The sequence below is a fragment of the Trachypithecus francoisi genome, unplaced genomic scaffold (genome assembly GCF_009764315.1).
Source record: "Trachypithecus francoisi isolate TF-2019V2 unplaced genomic scaffold, Tfra_2.0 Lachesis_group5, whole genome shotgun sequence".
Classification (NCBI taxonomy): domain Eukaryota; kingdom Metazoa; phylum Chordata; class Mammalia; order Primates; family Cercopithecidae; genus Trachypithecus; species Trachypithecus francoisi.
The window spans coordinates 17,940,531-17,960,484 of NW_022681470.1; the positions used below are offsets into that span (position 1 = coordinate 17,940,531).

The following is a 19,954-nucleotide window of genomic DNA, read 5'->3' on the forward strand; positions in this document are numbered from 1 at the left end:
ATAAATCCTAACTTGTTTACATGAAAGGAAAATAAAAAATTCAGGACCCCAAACTATGCCAAAGAGAAGAGTTTAGCTTTGGAACTGAGTCACACAAAAACTGCTTTCATTTTGTTCCTAAGTAGATAGCTGCAAAGATAGAAGGCCACATATCTCCCCAGGTGGCCTCCCTCACAATTTGCTCATGAGGAAATTCTTTGGGGCCCCAAGATCTTTATTCTGAAACAGAGTTCTTGTGAATTTTACCCTGACAATGTAAATTAAGAGCTTATCTTCACAGTGCAGGACAGGCAGGACTAGGAATCCCCCCCTCCACTCATCTGAGACAAGTGCATGTCTTATGACTGCTTCCCTTGGTCTCTGTACACTTTATCTTATATAAAAATGCAAACTCACCGAACATGAGACAAGTGCATGGTTGACCGTGTTCCTCAACTCACTCCTTTAACATATAAAATGTGGATTCGATGAGTGCTAACCAAAGCCTCAAAAAGAACAAGAAAAAAAAGAGATCTTGTTTTTCTTCCTTTAGGCTGGAAGCTGCTAAAGTACATTTAAAGGCTGAAAATAAGGAGCCAGTGAAGAGGATGATGGTGAAGATACAGGAAATATGGGGATCTGTAGAGCTTCAGAAGAAACCACTTGCCACCTTTTGTTTACCCTTCCCCCCTTTTATTCTTTTTGTTTCCTCTGCTGCCCACTCTTTCCCCTTTAAATATCGAAGTCCTCAAACTCTGTTTGGAAAAAGCACGAATCACAGATGTTCCTGTGATTTGTGTTCCTTTTCCCCAGGCACATACTGAACCTTGGCAAAATAAACCTCTGAATTGATTGAGACTTGCCTCAGTCATTTTCTTTGGTTTACATTTCTGTCTTTCCTCCCAGCTGTTTTCCAGCCCTCAGTCATTAGTACATAAGAGTTGCACATCAGTGCATAAAGAGTTGAAGGCATTTTGGTAGTAGTGGAGCAAATAAGCAGATGACATCCCACAGTGAGATATATGGTGTTAGACAAGGAGGAAAATAAATATTGAGTGTTGTCCATTGGTTTTGCAACTAAAAGCTCACTGGGCAGAGGGAAAATGCTTGCTTGTGGTAAATAGAGTAGCTCAGAGGAGTTTAAAGGTAGCTGTGTTGAGTAGATAACCATTATAGTAAATTTGAATGTGAAAGAACAGAGCTAGTGGGTAAGAGTCAAAGAAGGGATCTGACTTGATAAAGAGATTTTTTTTTCTTCCTTTAGGCTGGAAGCTGCTAAAGTACATTTAAAGGCTGAGGTTAAGGAGCCAGTAGAGGTGATGATGGTGAGCATACAGGAAAGAGGGGGATCTGTGGATGGGATAAGATCACTGGGGAGATGGTAAGAGATACTTTTAGTTATCCAGTGCTGGGTAACAAAGTACCCCGAACCTAAATTATTAAGATGGAGTTGGGTTTTTTTTGTTTTTGTTTTTCTTATAAATTTGCAAATTCGCGCTTAACTTGGTGGAGATGGTTTGTCTCTGCTCCACTGACCATTAGCTGGGGCAGCTTGGGGGCTGAGGGATGGAGTCATCTGAATGCTCGTGTGTCTGGTGGTTCATGCTGGCTGTCAACCAGGACGTTAGCGAGGGCTGAGCAGAAGCACCTCCACAAGCATCATGGCCGGATTCCAAGAGCAAGAACCCCAAGAAGAGAGGTGGAAGCCTTACCACTTGTTATGAGTCAGCCTTGGAAGTCACGTAGCTTCCCTTCCACTGTAGTCACAGGCCTGCTTAGATTCAACAGGAAGGACCATGCACCCACAGTGTCAACTTCCAACTCTAAGGAGAAAATGCAGGATGGGATATATTAGTGAGGTTATCTTTGGAAAATACAATCTGCCCGGATAGTCTCTGCACAACTTGTTACTTGCAAGTTCAGAATGTTCACAATCTAGCTGTCTGTCTCTTTTCTGTGCTCTAATATATGAGAAGGAGCTGACCAGTACAGCACAAGCACCCATTTGTGAGGTGTAGTGCAATATGGAACACAAAAGGGGAACTGCCTGGCTGAAGCAAGGCACACCACTTCATCTACCATATTATCTGGGCTTGAGTCTGCATTCTGGAGGACAGCTGGAGAGCTCTGACTAATGAGGTCTGCTGTGCAGAGTGGCTAAATGAAGTCATTGGAGCCCCTTATGAGGAATTTGAAGATAACTGCTGTCATCGATATTAGCAGTCAGGAGTAGGAGCAGAAGCTGAAAGACACAAATAAAAGGCACTCAACTGAAGCCATAAGGCAGAAGTGTTTATGAGTAAGCAGAAGCCATAAACTAGAGGGAATTCTGAAGACAGGAGGGAAGGTAATTCACAGTGCAGGAGTGGAGGAAGAAGGGACAATGGAGCCGAATCACAGCAATGACTGAGCATGAAAGCCAGGCAGGTGCCTGCTGCTGAGAGTGACCCCAAGAGAACCCATGGCTTGAGACAACTCTCCAGGTGCCTGAGTGCCAGCCAGGGTGGCAGCCAACATGGAGACCTTCTTCTCAGCTTCGCTGGGTCTTCCTATACTGGGATCTGATCTCCTGAGATTGGTAGACTTTGTTTGACCCAAGAGTGCCTATCTGGCACAGAATCTCAAAATTAACTTTAGGGGAACTTATTAGGGTGCCAAAGGAATATTTACTTAAAAAATCAATACCTGCCCACAAACTGGAATTAGCAATATCTGGCAAAAGATTATAAACTGTTTTGACAAGTTGCAGGTGACTCGCTCTATGTGTTTGTTCATTGTCTAATATTTGTAGAAAGACATTATAGTAAAGGATTTGTCTGGGGAATCCTACAATCATTTCACTCTGTAATATGCTCCTTGCAGATGGAAGGAGGGTATATTTTCTGAGCTGGTTAGCTGAAGGGCTCAAATCATAGCACACATCTGTCACTTCCATGCACTCTCTCTCCTGAATCATATTTATACTCAATTGAAGTCTTCTGCAGCCTTCAGCGGCTGATCACAAGTTGAGTGTCTGCCCTCCCAACAGACCAATGTCTAATGTCACAGCACAGGGCACAGGGATTATTTCAGTAAGTTCCTGCACTAAGAGTGGTGTTGGCAACTTTTAGAAACTCACCCCTTCATCCTGGGCAAGACTTCCTATCATGTGGCTAGAAAGAAACATCTATGACATTTATTCTGTGACCTATGTATTACTTTGTATGTTGCCAAACATTCAGCAAGCTAGTGAGTGGTCTGTTTATTTGCAAGCTAGGGCCAATGCTTCTTATCTCTAAAAGCTGAGTACTGCCATTGCCACCATCAACTGGTACAATCTTTTTTTTTTTTTTGAGACTGAGTCTCCCTCTGTCACTCAGGCTGGAGTGCAGTGGCACAATCTTGGCTCACTGTAACCTCTGCCTTCTGGGTTTGAGTGATTCTCCTGCCTCAGCCTCCCAAGCAGCTGGGATTACATACAAATGCCACCATGCCTGGCTAATTTTTTGTATTTTTAGTAGAGACGGGGCTTCATCATGTTGGCCAGGCTGGTCTCGAGCGCCTGACCTCAGGTGATCTGCCCACCTTGGCTTCCCAAAATGTCGAGATTACAGGCATGAGCCACCACGCCTGCCCAACTGATATAAACTTTTAACAGCTTTCTAAAACAGTCACATATTCTCCTCTTATTTAGCTTCTAAAAAGCATTGTGTATTACTCAGCATTCTAACTAGCAGGAAATAATTTTATTAAAGAGTATCAGGCACCTTAAAGAACACAAGGAGGTCAAAGTCAGGTTTTATGGCTGTGCCCCCAACAGAGCTAGATATACTACACCACAAGGCATTCCAGAGAAACTGCAGTGATACCCCAGCTGTGGGCCTGGAGAGAACCACGGTCATGCTTGCTGTAAGGCTCCAACACTCTGCCTCCATCCTTCTTAGAAACAGGTGTGTGTGGTACCTGTTTCTTCTTTCCCCATTGAAGCTTCATGTGTTCTGATTGACCTAGGACACATGCCCATGCTTAACTATACCAATCTTTGGTAGCGATGACAGTTCTTAGCTTTTAAAGGTAAGAAGCATCAGCCCAAGCTTGCAAATAAATGGACCATTCACTTGCCAGCTGAATGTTTGGCAGCCTACAGAATGACATATGGGTCATGGAATAAATATGTCATAGATGTTTCTTTCCAGCCACATGATAAGAAGTCTTGCCAATCATGAGGAGGTGGGTTTCCAAAAGTTGCCAAGGAAGGATGGCAAAGAACATTTCTGGTTCCTACTTTGGGGAAGCAAGGCAAAACAGGGGAGATTCTTCAACATAGGAAGAATGGCCAGGAGATGCTGAGCAGTCAAAAATTATAACAAATGTAACTGTCACCAGATGACCAGAGGCATCATTTTAATGTCTTCGTATGGATATTATTTAACTTCTAAAAATTACAGAAAATTGCTAATTGTAGACTCACAGGAGATCTGATAACAGAGCACCTTTTAGACTTCTCTAACCAGTGATGTTGGTTGACTTACCATGTGAAAGAGTCTTCTGAAATAGCTGTCCAGCTCAATTGCAATACAGTTTCTCGGTTATTTCATAACCCGTTTGAAGCAGAGCTCAAAGCTCTCTACTCAGTGGGTGATTGCATAATTGTTTTAGTTCATTTGTTAAACATAATTGTTTTGCCTTACTTCTGTCCTCCTCCTTTGATATATACTCTGCAACTAGATCCCTAATGAATATGATTAGTGCTTCCCATGCTGTGCAAGGGATAGAGGCTGTGATGTTGTTAAGTTGAAGACATGTCTCCATTTCATGTTTCAGGGACTTAGACACTCAGGGACCAAGTTAACAGAAGAGTTCTTCAATTGCTTTATTTGAACAAATTTTGCCTGTCATCATGCTGAAGGGGAGCTAGACAATAGGGAGGAAGGCAGAGGACACAGAACAGGCAGGGTATATCGTGTACATTGTGTTAACCTACCAGTTCCCTGAGTCACCCACCAACCTTGAAGCTAACTATAAATGTTTGAACACAGATGCTATGGTTTAAATGTGTCCCGCAAAAAGCATATGTTGGAAATGTAATTCCTAGTGCAACAGTGTTGGGGTCTAATGAGAGGTGACTAGGCCATCAGAGCTCTGCCCTTATGGATTAATGTCATTATTATGGGAGTGGGTTCATTATTACACATTTTTGTTTGTTTTGTGCTGCTATAAAAGTCTACCACCGATGGTAATTTATAAAGAAATTTATTTCTCACAGTTCTGGAGGCTGGGAAGTCCAATAACAGGGTGCCATTATCTGGTGATGGCCTTCCTGCACATGATGGAAGTCACCACATGGGTGAGAGAAAGGAGAAAGGGGGCCAAATTCAGCCTTTTATCAGGAACCTACTCCCACAATAACTAACCCACTCCTTCAATAATAACATTAATCCATTCATGAGTGCAGAGCCCTGGTGACCTAAAGACCCTGCCTCTCAACACTGTTGCATTGGAAATTAAGTTTCCCACACGTGAACTTTGGGGGACACATTCAAACCACAGCATTGTGGGAGTGGGTTTATTATAAAAGGATGAATTTGACCCTGAAAAGGATGAGTGTGTGCCTCTTTCTCTCTCTCCCCCTCTTTGCCCTTCTGCCTTGTACCATGGTATGATGCAGCAACAAGGACCTCACCAGATACCAATGCCTCGATCTTAGACTTCCCAGTTACCAGGACTGTGAGAAATACATTTCTGTTCATTATAAATTACCCATTCCATGGCATTCTGTTACAGCAGCACAAGATAGAGTAAGACAACAGACATCCCAGTATAAATGTGGAAGACAGAGTCTTGGAAACAACAAGTCAGAACATATTCTTGTGAAGAGTAGTTACCTATAGTGATCCCTTGTGAATTTTAGACATCATTCTTCTAGAGATCTCAGAGTGTTTTATAGACACTATCTTATCCACCCCTGTAATATCATCTATAAGATACTTATTCCCAAGCCTGGAAGAACTAAAGAACATTAGATGCATGCACTCTTAGATATCAGAGGAGGTGCCAGTGAATCATCACCTTTTCTGGGCTCTACCCTCTACTGAGAATAGATACCAACAAAATTCAGTTAAATGTGTCAGGTATTTAGGGCTAGGTAGGTCAGTACAGCTTAGACCCAAGACCGAAAGGGAATGCCTTACTTCCTGCCCCTCTGAATTGAAAAGTGGTGCCCAGTGAAGAGTCTGCATGGCCTAACCCACTTTGCCTATCCCAAATATATAAAGATTTTTGCCCTATGCTTTTTAAAGAGGTTTTATAATTTTAGCTTTTGTGTGTAAGCCTATATTCCATTTCTAGATAGTTTTTGGATGTGATATGAGGTAGAAGTGATGATTCATTTTTTCTTATATATATCTGGTGACAGAAGTGCTTCTGAGCCAGTGACAGAGTAGAGCTGGGCTGGGTCTTACCAATGCATTTCCAACAACAATCCTGAACTGCTTGTTTTCTGAGGAAGCGGATGATAAATGATCCAAGGAGCTGAAAGAAAATCCCCAAATTTAGCAATACTGTCTGCTGGATTTCTAGTTAGTTTTATTTGAAGTTCATACATTTTACCCTCCCTTAACTTTTTTTCTTATAGCATGGATTCTGTTGAACCTCCCTTAACATAGATAGATAGATAGATAGACAGATAGACAGACAGACATATAGATAGATAAAATCAATTCACTTGTTTAAATGAATCCTGAAAACTACTATAAGACAATAAGTTAAACCACTTACAAGAGTTTTGTTAGGTACTGACCTTTTGTTCCTAACCCTGTTCCCAGAAAAAATTCCTATTTTTGTGGGCAAAAATAGACCAGACACCTTTTCCCCACCCCATGGTGCAATGGAGTGCACAGAAGTCATGTTCAAATAAATCTTATAACTTAGATGTTACAGAGAACAAAACCATCATGAAGTAGATGAACTGTTGGAAACTGAGGTGCTCTGACTCAGCCTTTGCATCTTTGACTTATACATGTTTGTACAGTTGTACATTTCTGATTATTATAATTTTGTCTATCAGCTTAGTTATAAAATTTCACCCAAGGAGCAGAGGTTTGTTGTTATTGTTTTATGAAGAGTCCCAAAATTCTGCTTTAAAAATAAAACAGGACTCCAAATGCATACGGCAACATTTATTCTTCACACGGGGCATATACACAGCATGTACACGTGAAGTAGGTACACATGAAACCTCAACAATTACTACAAGGTACAAAATTAAGCACCGAATGGATGGAATCATTAATAAGTGCTATGGGACTACAGAGGATACTGAGACTATGGTGTTCTAGGGTGGTCAGGGAAAGCTTCCGGAGGATTTAGGCCTGATGTAGTCATTTAAGTTATGAAGAAGTCACCTCAGAAGGATCAGTGTGGGCAACGGCATAGAAAAGGAGTTGAGTATCATATGGTGGGACGGCAACTAGGCTTTCGATGGACCCATGAGCAACATGGTCGAGGTAGCCAGGATTCAGGAAGCCTCCTATCCCTATGGGATATTTCCCTGAATAAGATATCACAATTATAAGACACGTGATTACTTTATATACCACTAACTAGAGATTTTTACCAATTAAACTATGACATACCTTTGATTATAAGATGCATCCCAATTTCAAAGATGTTAGAATGTGTATGGGGAGGCATAAAAACATGGCTGGGTGTGGCAGCAAGCCGCCAAAATGACCGCAAACATCCCTCTGTCCTTGTGTGAACCCCCTTCCATAGTACCCTCCCAGATCTGTGTGACCAATAGGATATGGCAGAAATGAGGATGTATGAATTCCAAGATTAAGGTCAAAAGACACTGCAGCTCCTGTTCTGTTTTCTCTCTCTCTCTCATCATTGGCTTTTGAGGATACCCAGGCAACCTGTAGAGAGAGGCTCATGTGATGAGGAACCGAGGCCCTGCAAAGAATGGAGACTTGCCAATAATCGCACAAATGAACTTGAAAGTGAATTGTCCAGCCTTCAGATAACTTCAGTCCCAGCTGAGAGTTTGATAGCAACCTCATGAGAGACCCTGAGAGAGAACCACCCAACTAAGCTGCCTATAAATTTCTGACCCTCAGAAGCTGTGTGTAATAATAATAATTACTTAAATATTTCTTATTTTGAGCTGCTAGTTTGGGGGTAATTTGTTACATAGCCATAGATAGAATTAATGAATACCACATATAATGTGTGTGTTGTGTGTGTGTGTGTATATATATATATACACACACACACACATACTAGGTAAGTGTCAATCTGGGGCTCAGAAACAGATAGACTCATCTGATTTAAAGCATCCTCCTGAATTTTCCTCCCTGGCTGTCTGCAGATCACCTGCCATCATGAATGACACAGTAACTATCCGGACCAGGAAACTCATGACCAACCAAATACTTCAAAGGAAACAAATGGTCATAGATATCCTTAACACTGGGAAGGCAACAGTACCTAATACAGAAATTCTGGAAAAATTAGTCAAAATAGACAAGACCACACTGGATGTCATCTTTGTATTTGGATTCAGAACTTACTTTGGTGGCAAGATATCTGACTTTGGTGTGATTTATGATTTTTTTGGATTATGTAAAGAATCATGAACCCAAACATAGACTTGCAAGACATGGCCTGCCTCCATGAGAGGAAAAAGACCTCAAGAAAGTAGTGAGAAGAATGCAAGAATAGAATGAAGAAACTTAGGGGGTTGGCAAAGGCCAATGTTGGTGCTGGCAAAAAGCCAAAGGAGTAAAGATGCTGTAATGATGTTATCTGCAGACATTGTGTGGATGAATAAACTAAAAAGTTGCAAGTGAAAGAAAGGCATCCTACTGCTTCCACTTAGACCTTGAAATGCCCCAGAATCAGGTGTAGAGATTAGAAATAGGTAATCACAGTGGGACTCAGGTGGTGGATGACACAATTGCAAATGAGGATGGTTTATGGAAGCAAGACTGGAACGTACTGAGCCAAATCAAAGAGCCTTAATAGCAGAGACAGCTATCTGCCTTTGTCCTGAAACACTTCCTCTTCTTAAGGAGCCAACTTCAGAACAAAACCCCACTATATTTTACAGAAAGAATTAAGCGAAAATACTTGTACAAAATGGGAAGCTCAAGGGTAGGTGTGGATTCAGGCATTTATAGAACACCAGGACTTTGGGAAGATATAAATTAGTGCTCACTCCCAGAGGACCCTGTCAGCCAAGCTAAGGTATTTTGACTTTATTATACAAGCACAAGGCAGCCACAACTGATTTGAGACAGGAGAATTAGGTACTAATAACAATGTTTGGAAGATTGGCCATGTCATGTAATATGACTTTGAGTGAGAGAAGCTGAAAGCCATGGCTAGTTTCCAATGTGATGCTATTATTAATAGTTTAGACCTAGAGAATCCAACCTTTCTCATCCCTCTGGCCACTTGCCTAGCTCAGGGTCAAAGGTGAGCCTAACATCTCCGTTCTCAAACCCCCCTACATTTAGAAAACCCTCTTCCCATAGCCACTCACTTCTCACAAAAGTTCTTCTGTAGAAACATCCTAGAGATTGGAGTCTATCTGAGCTAATACTGTGCCGTCATGCTGATGCTGCAGTCTCACCAACGTACCTTAATGCAGTGGTTTCCCTGGGGTTCTTTGTCCTACATCCAAGAAAATTAAGGAATGCAGATGTAAGGGTGGGATTGGAGTCAATGTTTAATAAGCGAAAAAAGAAAGCGTTCTGCAGCAGAGAGGGGAGTCCAAGTGGATTGCCGGGTTACAGCTGAATTTAAAAGCTTTTTGTAAGAAACTGCTTTCTTCTCTGCAACTGTTTGAGTAACTTTTCTTACCAGTAAAGCTGTCTGTGCAATTCTTCTCTTATGCAGCTCTGGGTATGTCTCTAGGCAAACACAAAGTTCTGCTTCTCTTGTTTGTATAACTATGGGTTTGTTTTAGGTAAGCCCCCTTCTTCCCTGTGCAAGTTCCCACCGTGTATGTGCCTGTAAAGGGGAGGAAAGTTTTTCCTAGGAGCTCACTAATTGTACAAAGAACAAAGAGCCTTTGTGCTGGACCCCGTTTGCTTATCTGTTTGCAGGTGCAGACTGAGTCTTTTTCCCAGGTTATTTTATTTTTGCCTGTTACTGTGACTTTTCAGGCAGGCCACTTCTGCAGTCTGAATTTTTCCCAAATGATTTTCCTTTCTTTGTCCCTCACTGAGAACAGGGCCAAAGGGGTGCTGGACTGTGGGAGACGCTAAGGTGTGTGCAGAGACCTTGAAGAGGAAGAACAGACAGGGCATCTTTCCCCGGTGTGTGCAACGAGGTTCACAACAGCTGATGTTTAGATGGGAGCCTCGGACCTGCAAAAACAAAAGAAAGAAAAGCTCCCTATTGTTTATTCATCTAACAAGCTGAGAGAGACTCTAACGGTCATCAAATTCAATTCATAATTTTGAAAATAAGGCCTTGAGCCCACCTAGTGGTCTCTTGCCTTCCAGGCCAGTCTGGTGGCACCTGCTGTTTACCTCTTGTTCTCCTCAAAGGAAGGAAGCTCAGTGTCTACCTGTCTCTGAGGGGAGCCATCCATACATGGGGGAGTGACTTAGCATAGGGTTCTTTGGAAAGGAGATGCTCACTCGGGTGTTTTTGCTTATTTTTTGGTAAGTTAAGAGAACTTCGTTCTGGTACCTACCACTTTCACTAGGCAAAAATCATGTTTACATCTGGGTGAAAGAGAAAAGGATTCCTGCTTAGTTTCTTTTTTGTGTCTGCACTTAGGGAAAAGTTAGTAGATAAACTCTACCTATTTTTTTTAAAATAAGGCCAATTTAAGAGTGTCAAAGGATTCATGTTATTTAGTCAGGATTATTTGTTTTTACTCCTACACTTGTTCGACACTAGTATAGACTTATTCACCTTCACTTGGAAATTTTATAATTCTAACCCAAGGGAAAGAGCCCTTCTTTCATTTCTGTAATCCATTTCCTTCTTCACATGTCTTTTTATCTCTTTTTTTCAGAAAGTCACACACTTGACTTGTAACACTTCATGCTACCTGAGAAGAAAGGAAAAGTCACTTTGTGCTTGACTCGCATAAGATGACTGAAATACCTGTTCACAAGATTAATAGCAGAGCATTATTTACCAACCTGTGCATCTTATTAAACATCATTTTCTTCTCTTTATGTTTCACAAAAACAAGCTCTGCAGGGATCTCTTTTGGCAATATTGCAATCTAGTTAGCCAAATCATCCTTTCTGCTGAAAATAACTAAAAAGTTTGAAAATCAGAGCTTTCTTAAAAGCACTGATGAGCTGGCAAGAAACCAAGAAACACACAGGGCAAAATCTGAGGGCAAGTGGGAACTGAGAGAAGCGAACAGTCAGCTTTTAGCCTGGGGACGTTTGCCAAGCTTGATTCTGAGCTTCAGCTTTCGTTGCCTCTGGGAGCACCAGAGGCAGGAGGCAAAGCATGGGGCAGCCAAAGTGGGACATCCTGGGAGACCCTCTTTCCTCAAATATGGTACCCTGAAGAACCCCACCCTTAGTGTAGGCCTGGCGTGGAAACACATTGTAAACCAAAAGAAAATTCTAGGTCCCCCAACTGACCGAATGAACCCTCCACCCTTGGACAAGGGAATCCCAAAGAAACCTGAAAAACTAGTTCAGGCTATGATGGGAAGAGAGGTCAGATGTGTTATACCCTTCCCTTTGCAATTTAGGCACAACTGACCAAAATTATCATTAAAATAGAGATCATAAGACGGACAAAACAGACTTTTTGTGGCAATAAGATACCAAATTCTGATCTGACTCTGGTATAGCAGCACATGACAATAGGCCCTAAAGGAAATGAAAATATTTTGCCCCAAAGTATATTTCTTTGCATATTTTGAAATGGTCCTGCCAAGCCTTCTTTTGTGGGGGAAATCTGCATTTTGTAGAGAAGCTCCTTCCCTTTCTAGGTCTTTTCCTGATCAAAAAGAGATTTAACTGAGAATCTGACACCTTTTCAGATCCAAAAGGAGACATTTACCACTTATTCTTTCTGAAACCTGCCACCTGGAGGCTTTATCTACGTAACAAGAACCTTGGCCTATACCACGATCCTTATCTTAACTCAAGCGTTTCTTTCTGCTGACTTCAACTCTTTAGGCAGAGCTTAGCTCTTTCAACCAATTGCCAATCAGAGAATCTTTAAATCCACCTATGACCTGTAAGTTCCCACTTTGAGATGTCCCACCTTTCTGGGCCAAACCAATGTGTACCTTGAATGTATTAATTTATGTCTTTGTCTATAACTTCTGTCTCCCTAAAATGTATAAAACCAAGCTGTAACCAAACCACCTTGAGCATGTGTTCTCAGGACTTTTGGAGGCTGTGCTATAGGCCATGGTCACTCATATTTGACTCAGAATAAACCTCTTTAAATATTGTACAGAGTTTGGCTTTCGTTCCAGCAGCAATACCCACGTCCCCCATTACCACACTGTAGCATTGCAAGGAAAATTGCCCAGTTCCCTGGTGCAGAACAGAGCTGGGAAAACCCACCTCTGCAAAGTTGTACCACACACACTTATGGGGCAGGGCAAACCCCAAAAGTGGGGCTCAGCTCAGGAAGCCACATGGGTCCTTGACTCCACGCAGGATGGAATTCAAAAGCAAGCTGACGAAGTGAAAGCAAGTTTATAAAGAAAGCAAAGGAATGAAAGTGTGGCTGCATTGTAGGCAGAGCAACCCACATAGGCTGCTGATTGGCTATTTTTTTGGTTATTTCTTGATGACTTAATAAAGCTGCAGTGCATAATTCATGAGTTTTCCAGGGAAAGGGTGAGGATTTCCCAGAACTGAGGGTTCTTTTTCTTTTAGAACATATGAAGTAATTTCTTTGCTTTGGTGTTTGTAAATTATCAAGGCATTGGTGGGAGTGTCTGTTAGCATGCTAATATATTACAATTAATGTATCATGAGCAATGAGGTCACTTTTGTCACCATCTTGGTTTTGATGGGTTTTGGTTGGCTTCTTTTTTGCACCTTGTCTTATAAGCAGGGTCCTGCAAAACAAGTCCTGATTAATTCCTGTCTCACTTGCAGCACAGATTCAAACTATCTAGTTAAAACAACAACAATAATAACAACACACTCAGGGTAAAAATTTAGCTTCAAGGGACACTGGACTTGTGATTTTCCAGGCATCTGACAAAAGTAAGTATAAATCCTTTAGGAAAGAATCTGCCCTAATTTCAGACATCAAAGAATTTCCTCAAATAAATTTCCAAGGAAAACAAGTAGCTCACAGAAAAATATAATAAACATTTAAGGAAACAAGGTACTGTGAGGTGAATAAGCATAAACAACAAACAATAGAAACCGACCTGCAAAGACCTTAGATACTGGAATTATCAGACACAGAATTAAAATTCTTTTAATGTTAAAAAAATAGACAAACTTTAATATCTAAAGAGATTTCAAAGAGAATGAAGTAGAATGTCTAGAAATAAATGTAATAATTGAAATAAAAATCTGCATCAATGAATTTGACACCACCCATGTTAGACATGACTAAAGAGAGAATCGCTGAATAGGAATATAGCTCTTGATTTACACAAAATATCTCATAGAAAGGGAAAGCCATGGAACATTTGAAAGCAAAGTTATGAAGCAAGAAATGTAGAATAATAAAGTTTAATATGGGTGTAACAAATCTTTCAGAAGCGAAGAAAAGAAATAATAAGACAGACATAATATTTGATAAGATAATAGCTGAACATTTTCACAAGCTTTCAAAAGATAGAAATCCACATACAGTAAGTCTGAAAAGTACTTAGCATAGTGGAACTGCAGAATAACAATCACAAAGAGATCTGAAAAGGAATCAGAGAAAAGAGAGAGTGCCTTCAAAGGAGCAGCAATACATTCAATAGGTCTCAACAGCAACAATAGAAGTGGGATGACAGCAAAGTTGTGTTTTCAAGAGTACTAAGAGAAAAGTGCACATACACACACACATACACACACATCCCTCCAGCTAAAATATGTTTTAAGAACATATTGTGATTCATAATAAAAAATGCATATTTTAGTCTTTTTCCCTATTTCCTGGCACAGAGCTCCTGAAGCCCTTGTAATTTCCTTAGCTATTGGAGTGCTAGTAACATCCTTTGCTCTAATACTTGGTCTTTGACCCCAATTTCTGACACAGAACTCCTAATCCCTTGAAATTTCTTGGGTGATAAAGCATCTTTTGTTTTAGTGAGGTGACTCCCAGTGGGCTCCTGGTTGGGGGCTGGTCACCAGAAGACCAAGCTGTGATTAGAAGCTTGGAATTGTCAGTCCCGCCCCCACCACCTCATCCTTTGGGATAGGAAGAGGATCTGGAGCTTAAGTTTGTAAGCAATCATTCCTATGTGATGAAGTCTTCATAAAAATCCCTGAACTATAGGTAATACAGAGCTTCCGGGTTGATGACTACATGCGTGTGTCAGTAGGGTGGCACACCCCAATTCTTTCAGACCCTGCCATATGTACTCCATCATCTGGCTGTTCATCTGTATCCCTTATAATAAACTGGTAAACACAGGTGTTTCCTAAGTTCTGTGAGCCAATTTAGCAAATAATTGACTGCAAGGAGGGGATCATGGGAACCTCCAATTTATAGCCAGTTGGTCAGGAGCATGGATGAATGGATGACACCACCTGGACTTTTGAGTAGCATCTGAAGTGGGGGTAGTCTTGTAGGACTTTTAACTTGTGGGGTCTGACACTAATTCCAGGTAGATGGTGTCAGAATGCAGTTGAATTTAGGACACTCACTTGTCCTAAATTCAAAAACAAAACAAAAACAAACACAAACACAAAAAAACAAAAACAAAAACAAAAACCCATATACCTGGTCACAGAAGTGTTGGGTATGAGTTTAGAGGAAAAGAGTTTGTTTTTCCTATATTCAAGAGGTGAAGGCTAAATAAAGACATTTTTAGACTACAAAATTTGATATCACTTTAGAGAATTAAGGGAAATTCTAAAGGATGTTCTTTAAGTAGAAGGAAGATGATATTAGACAGGAATTCAGAGATGCAACAATCTCCTAAATTACCCTGTGAGGGATTTCCTAATACTATATCCATTTCACTGATTAGGACACTAAGGTTTGGTTGAGTTAGATCATTAACTCACACAAAGCAGGGGTTAATGCATGCCCGGGCTGTCTGATGTCCAGGCCCATACTGCCTGCCCAGAATGTGTGTAAGACAGTCACAGGGTTGAGCAGATTGAGAATGTAGGCAATAGGACTTGACTGACTCCAGTGAGCCTTTTCATAGGAGCAGGAGGTGATAACCGCCCCCACCCTCTGCTTTTTTTTTTTTTTTTAAGAGACAGGGATTCATTATGTTGCCCAGGCTGATCTCAAACTCCTGGCCTCAAGCGATCCTCCCATTTCAGCCTCCTAAAGTAGCTAGGATTAGAGTTGTGAGCCACCATACTTGGCCAAGAGGTGATAAACCTTTTTACCTGTTTCTTCATGGCTTTATCTGCTGGTGCAAGTGGGGAAGAATGCCACATACCTAGTCATTGATATTTAATATTGATACAATATAATGCCTACTCTTCTACCAGCACCATTTCCTCATGCTTTGGTACTCTCTGCCTATTTTGGGACAGGCCTATCCAGAAACAGCTGGTGAAGTTCTTAGGTTCTTTCACTTGAGCAGACCTGTGATAGGCACATCAACACCAAGGCCAGACACGGACCCAACTTGGGTCTAATCTCTTGCCAAGATACTGACCTCATTGGCACTGGATGGTCAGGTGTTGTTCCAAGAATGGCTTTTTAATCACTGTCCTTAGGGGAAGCATATGAGAACCAGGGAGAGATATGGACCTCTTTCTAAGACCTTACAACCAAGACATATATCTGTGTGAAGTACAAGTTTGAATATGTTCTGACACCTTCGAATACTTCTTCTGTTGTTTCTGATGAAATTAGCCCTAAACCATTGATTCCCCGACATTATTGCCTAACAGCCTCTTGCCTGGCACTCAAGGAATCTGGCAGAATTTTTCCTTTACATATTGAGTTACTGAAACCAACCAAAACTTTTGCTTATCCTACTGTCTAGTAGTCATCAACACAGACTGTCTGCTAAGTGGAGTTGAACTATTTTACTACAAGGTAATGATGCCTTGAGTCATGTACCTTGTACAAGAGAAGAGTCTGAAGGAAAATCTTTTTATTATTATTGAACCTAGTTCAAAAGGTTTGACCTCATTAATCATTACCCAGACCAATTGTTTTTCTGTATTTTATATTTTAGGCTTATGTTTTTAGACCCAAACTTGGGGTTCTTCAGCCCCCCTTTTTTTCTGTATTCTCCTTTACTTCCTCTCAATTCAAATTATGGCTATGTGTTTCTTAGCTAGCTGAAGAATTATTATCTTTCGTGTGTCTGTTTTCCAGACTTATGTATAAGCATTCATTTACTAATTCATTCAGTCATTCATTAACTCATTCACTCAATAGCTATTACCAAATACCTTCTATGGCCGGACACTGGGACAGAATTAACGTAGACACAGTCTTTGCCCTCAAGAACCTCGTATGCCACTGCAGGGGACAGATCTGTAAGTCATGATAAGACAATGACAGAAGTTCTAAATGGAATGTATGTGTTGGTACTAACAACACAAAGAGAAAACTGTACCCAACTCTTCGAAGACATGTCGGCGTGTGCCTTGCTGAAACAGGTGACATTTAAGTCAAATCTCGAAAAAGGAGCACGCTGAGGTTCATTTCATGACACCAGACTGCCTCTCAAGTGAGAATAGAATAAAAAATGCCCATCTGATTCTGAAACTGTAAAGATACTGATGACCTTCGCAAGCGAGGTGGAGTGGAGCCAAGTGGGAGAGCTGAATAGCTGTGAAGGTGATGATTGTGGGAAACCATTCACAACTACTGATTGGGAATGAAAGGAGAGAGATGGGTCATAGCTACTTATGAATGAGACAGGGTTGTGGATTTCTTAAGTTGGGAGGTGGGAGCGTTTTAGCAAAGGAAACAGTAGAAAGGAATAAAAAAAATACAGTAACTTCATCTCTGGGAAAATCCTCTCTCAGTTTCTACAAAATTATTTATCTACTCTTCATCCTTTCTTTCTTTCTTTATTTTTTTTTTGAGACCAAGTTTCACTCTTGTCACCCAGTCTGGAGTGCAATGGCACAATCTCAGCTCACTGCAACCTCCGCCTCCTGGATTCAAACGATTCCCCTGCCTCAGTCTCCCGAGTAGCTGGGATTACAGGTGCCCACCACCATGCCCAGCTAATTTTTGTATATTTAGTAGAGATGGGGTTTCACCATATTGACCAGGCTGGTCTTGAATCTCTGACCTCAGGTGATCCGCCCGTCTCAGTCTCCCAAAGTGCTGGGATTATAGGCGTGAGCCACCATGCCCGGCCCCATTCCTTCTTTTTGATCTTGTCGTTTCTCTTACTTGGTTATATTATTTCATTTCATTACCCTTCCTTGTTACCAGTTTGAAGATTATTATATGCGCTATGCTTTGCCACTGTCTTCTCAATATAAGTCTTAAGACCTAAAAACCCATGAATACATTACACTAAGTCAAGCTACATCCAAATCAAAGTACCCTAAGATTTACATATATTTGAGAAGTAAGCTCTTTATTTATGTAAGTATTCTAGCATCCTTAAGGAAGCAAAGTGCCAATGTGCCTGAAGAATCTTTGGGAGCCTGCCAACCAACACTGATTCAGCTTCTACCATGAGGAAAACATGGACCAGAGGCTGTGAGAAGACCCCAAATGTGAAACAGTGTCCTAGGCTCCATCCTTGAGGGTCATGTAATATCCATCTTGCAAAGCTTGATGTTTCCTGCTAAAACAGGTTTATGCAAGACATTTAAACCTTAAAAAATTGAAAGATAAGGGTCCATTTAGTTGCATAACAAAATGTCAACTGATCACAGAAAATTATTATGCCCTTTGGCCATCTTAATTCCTGGGGGTCAGGGTATCTTTGGAAATTACCTCCACTTTCTGTCAAGGGCATTGTACAACAGAAATATAAGGATGGAAAGGAGAAATTTTGATTTTTTCCTGTGGTTCATAGATCAGTTACAGCTCCACATTTCAAAATGTCAGACCTGCTTTTACAAAGGCAATTTTGTTTGTAACTACATGAATAATACATAAACACACAGTTACTGGAAAATATTCTAATAATCAAGCCTATTGAATAAAATGTTATGAGTCCCCTTTGACACACACAGCAACCCTACTGTCTCCTCACTTTGGCATATACTTTTCTAGACCCTTTTCTAGACATTTTTGCACATGGATATGTGTAAATTTATTTACACATCTAATTTTAAATGTTAAAAAATATTTTGCATGGTAACATTATTAATCTGCAATTTGAGTTTTTTTCATGTAACAATATAGCTTGAAGAGCATAACAATCTCATATATTCTTTGTATTCACTGAATAATATAATCTGAACATGTTGTAATTGATTTATTTAGCCCACCATTAGTGGATGTTTAGGTGGTTTCCAACTTTTTATTTCTATTTTTTGCTATCTAAAAACAGTGCTGAAATGAACATTCTTGGGCATGTACCCTTTTGAACATGTGCAAATATGTGTGTGGAATAGATTCCATTGTTTCTACTTTCCATCATATTCTTCTTTAAGGTGGTGCTCCCTCCCTCCTCCTGCCCAGATTCCCTTGGATTCTGGCTGTGTCTGTGGCCATCCTCTGACTTCTATATGCTTTTTTCCTGATGGCCACATCTGTGGCTTTCTTGGGACTACAGTCCTGAGCCACTTTGCTTACACCAGCAGACAGCCAGAATTGCCTGGGAAATTAGGTTCCTTTGGGGTGGGCCTTAGCAGATGACAGGTGGGACAGGTTATGAAAACCCAGCTCTTTCCCTTGAGTTGGGACATACTTGGAGGTGTAATGTGCATTTCAAAGCTCCTCTGCACCATCAAGTTAAAGCTGGGATTTTGCCTAAAAGTACACTCTCCCTTGACTTCTCTCCCCTTTCTGGCTGCCCCACTCATTCATCAGCACTTCCATAACTCATCACTTGCGTATGAATCCTTGACTCAAGGTCTGCTTCTCATGAATCCAACCAAGTCAGGAACCTCCCTGTATTGAACAAACTTAGTACAGAGTTTCCTCCAGAGAAAGCACCGTCCTTAAAGATTGTCCCTGTCTCCCTTTTGGGAGTTGTATTTGTTTTACCAACTGGGATGGTTAATTTTATCCATCCACTTGACTGGGCCACAGGATGCCCAGATAACTGTTTAAACATTATTTCTGGAAGAGGTTAGCATTTGATGGCATCATCTAATCCATTGAGGGTCTCAATAGAACAAAAAGGTAGAAACAGGTTGAACTAATTCTCCCTGACTGCTTGAGCTGGAACATCCATTTTCTCCTGCTCTCAGCTCTCCTGGTTCTCAGGCTTTTAGAATTGGAATGGAATCTACACCACCAGGTCTCTGGCTTTCAGGCCTTCAAACCACATGACTGGCTTTCCTGGGCCTCCAGCTTGCAGACAGCGGATCATGGGACTTCTCAGTCTCATAATTGCATGAGTTAATATGTTATAAAAATCTCTTTTTGTATATCTTCCACTGGTGGTCCTTCTCTGTAGAACTCTGTTACACCTACAGTTTAGAATGGAGTTGGATGGTCCTAAGGCTTCTTTAGCCCATTAAGAGCCTATTGTTGTAGAGCCCTTGGGGAGTGGGGTAGGATGGTAGAAGGAAAGAGCAGACATCAAGTCTCTGGCACCGTATCCAGGCAAGAGCCCTGCTGCTTATGTCCCTAAGCTGCCGGTCTTCTAACCTTCTACCTTTGGCTTCAATTAGAGGCAGACAGAGGGTCTGGACTACAAATGAGTTCTGGAGACAAAAAAGGGAGAGCCACTGGTCAGTGAGGCTAATGATAATAA

General features: G+C 41.1%; 2 long non-coding RNA genes and 1 pseudogene across 2 annotated transcripts; 2 read left to right on the top strand and 1 right to left on the bottom strand.

Annotated features, from left to right (window-relative positions):
- Positions 1-395: 395 nt before the first annotated feature.
- On the bottom strand, positions 396-16,589 carry LOC117075547. The gene is made up of 4 exons (XR_004434047.1): positions 16,506-16,589; positions 6,420-6,489; positions 1,692-1,802; positions 396-485 (listed from the first exon to the last, which is right to left on the bottom strand). It is a non-coding gene; the product is annotated as an uncharacterized LOC117075547 (long non-coding RNA).
- On the top strand, positions 8,340-8,743 carry LOC117075546 (annotated as a pseudogene).
- Positions 16,590-16,674: 85 nt separating the features above from the next.
- Positions 16,675-19,622, top strand: LOC117075059. The gene is made up of 2 exons (XR_004433828.1): positions 16,675-16,896; positions 19,446-19,622. It is a non-coding gene; the product is annotated as an uncharacterized LOC117075059 (long non-coding RNA).
- Positions 19,623-19,954: the final 332 nt, after the last annotated feature.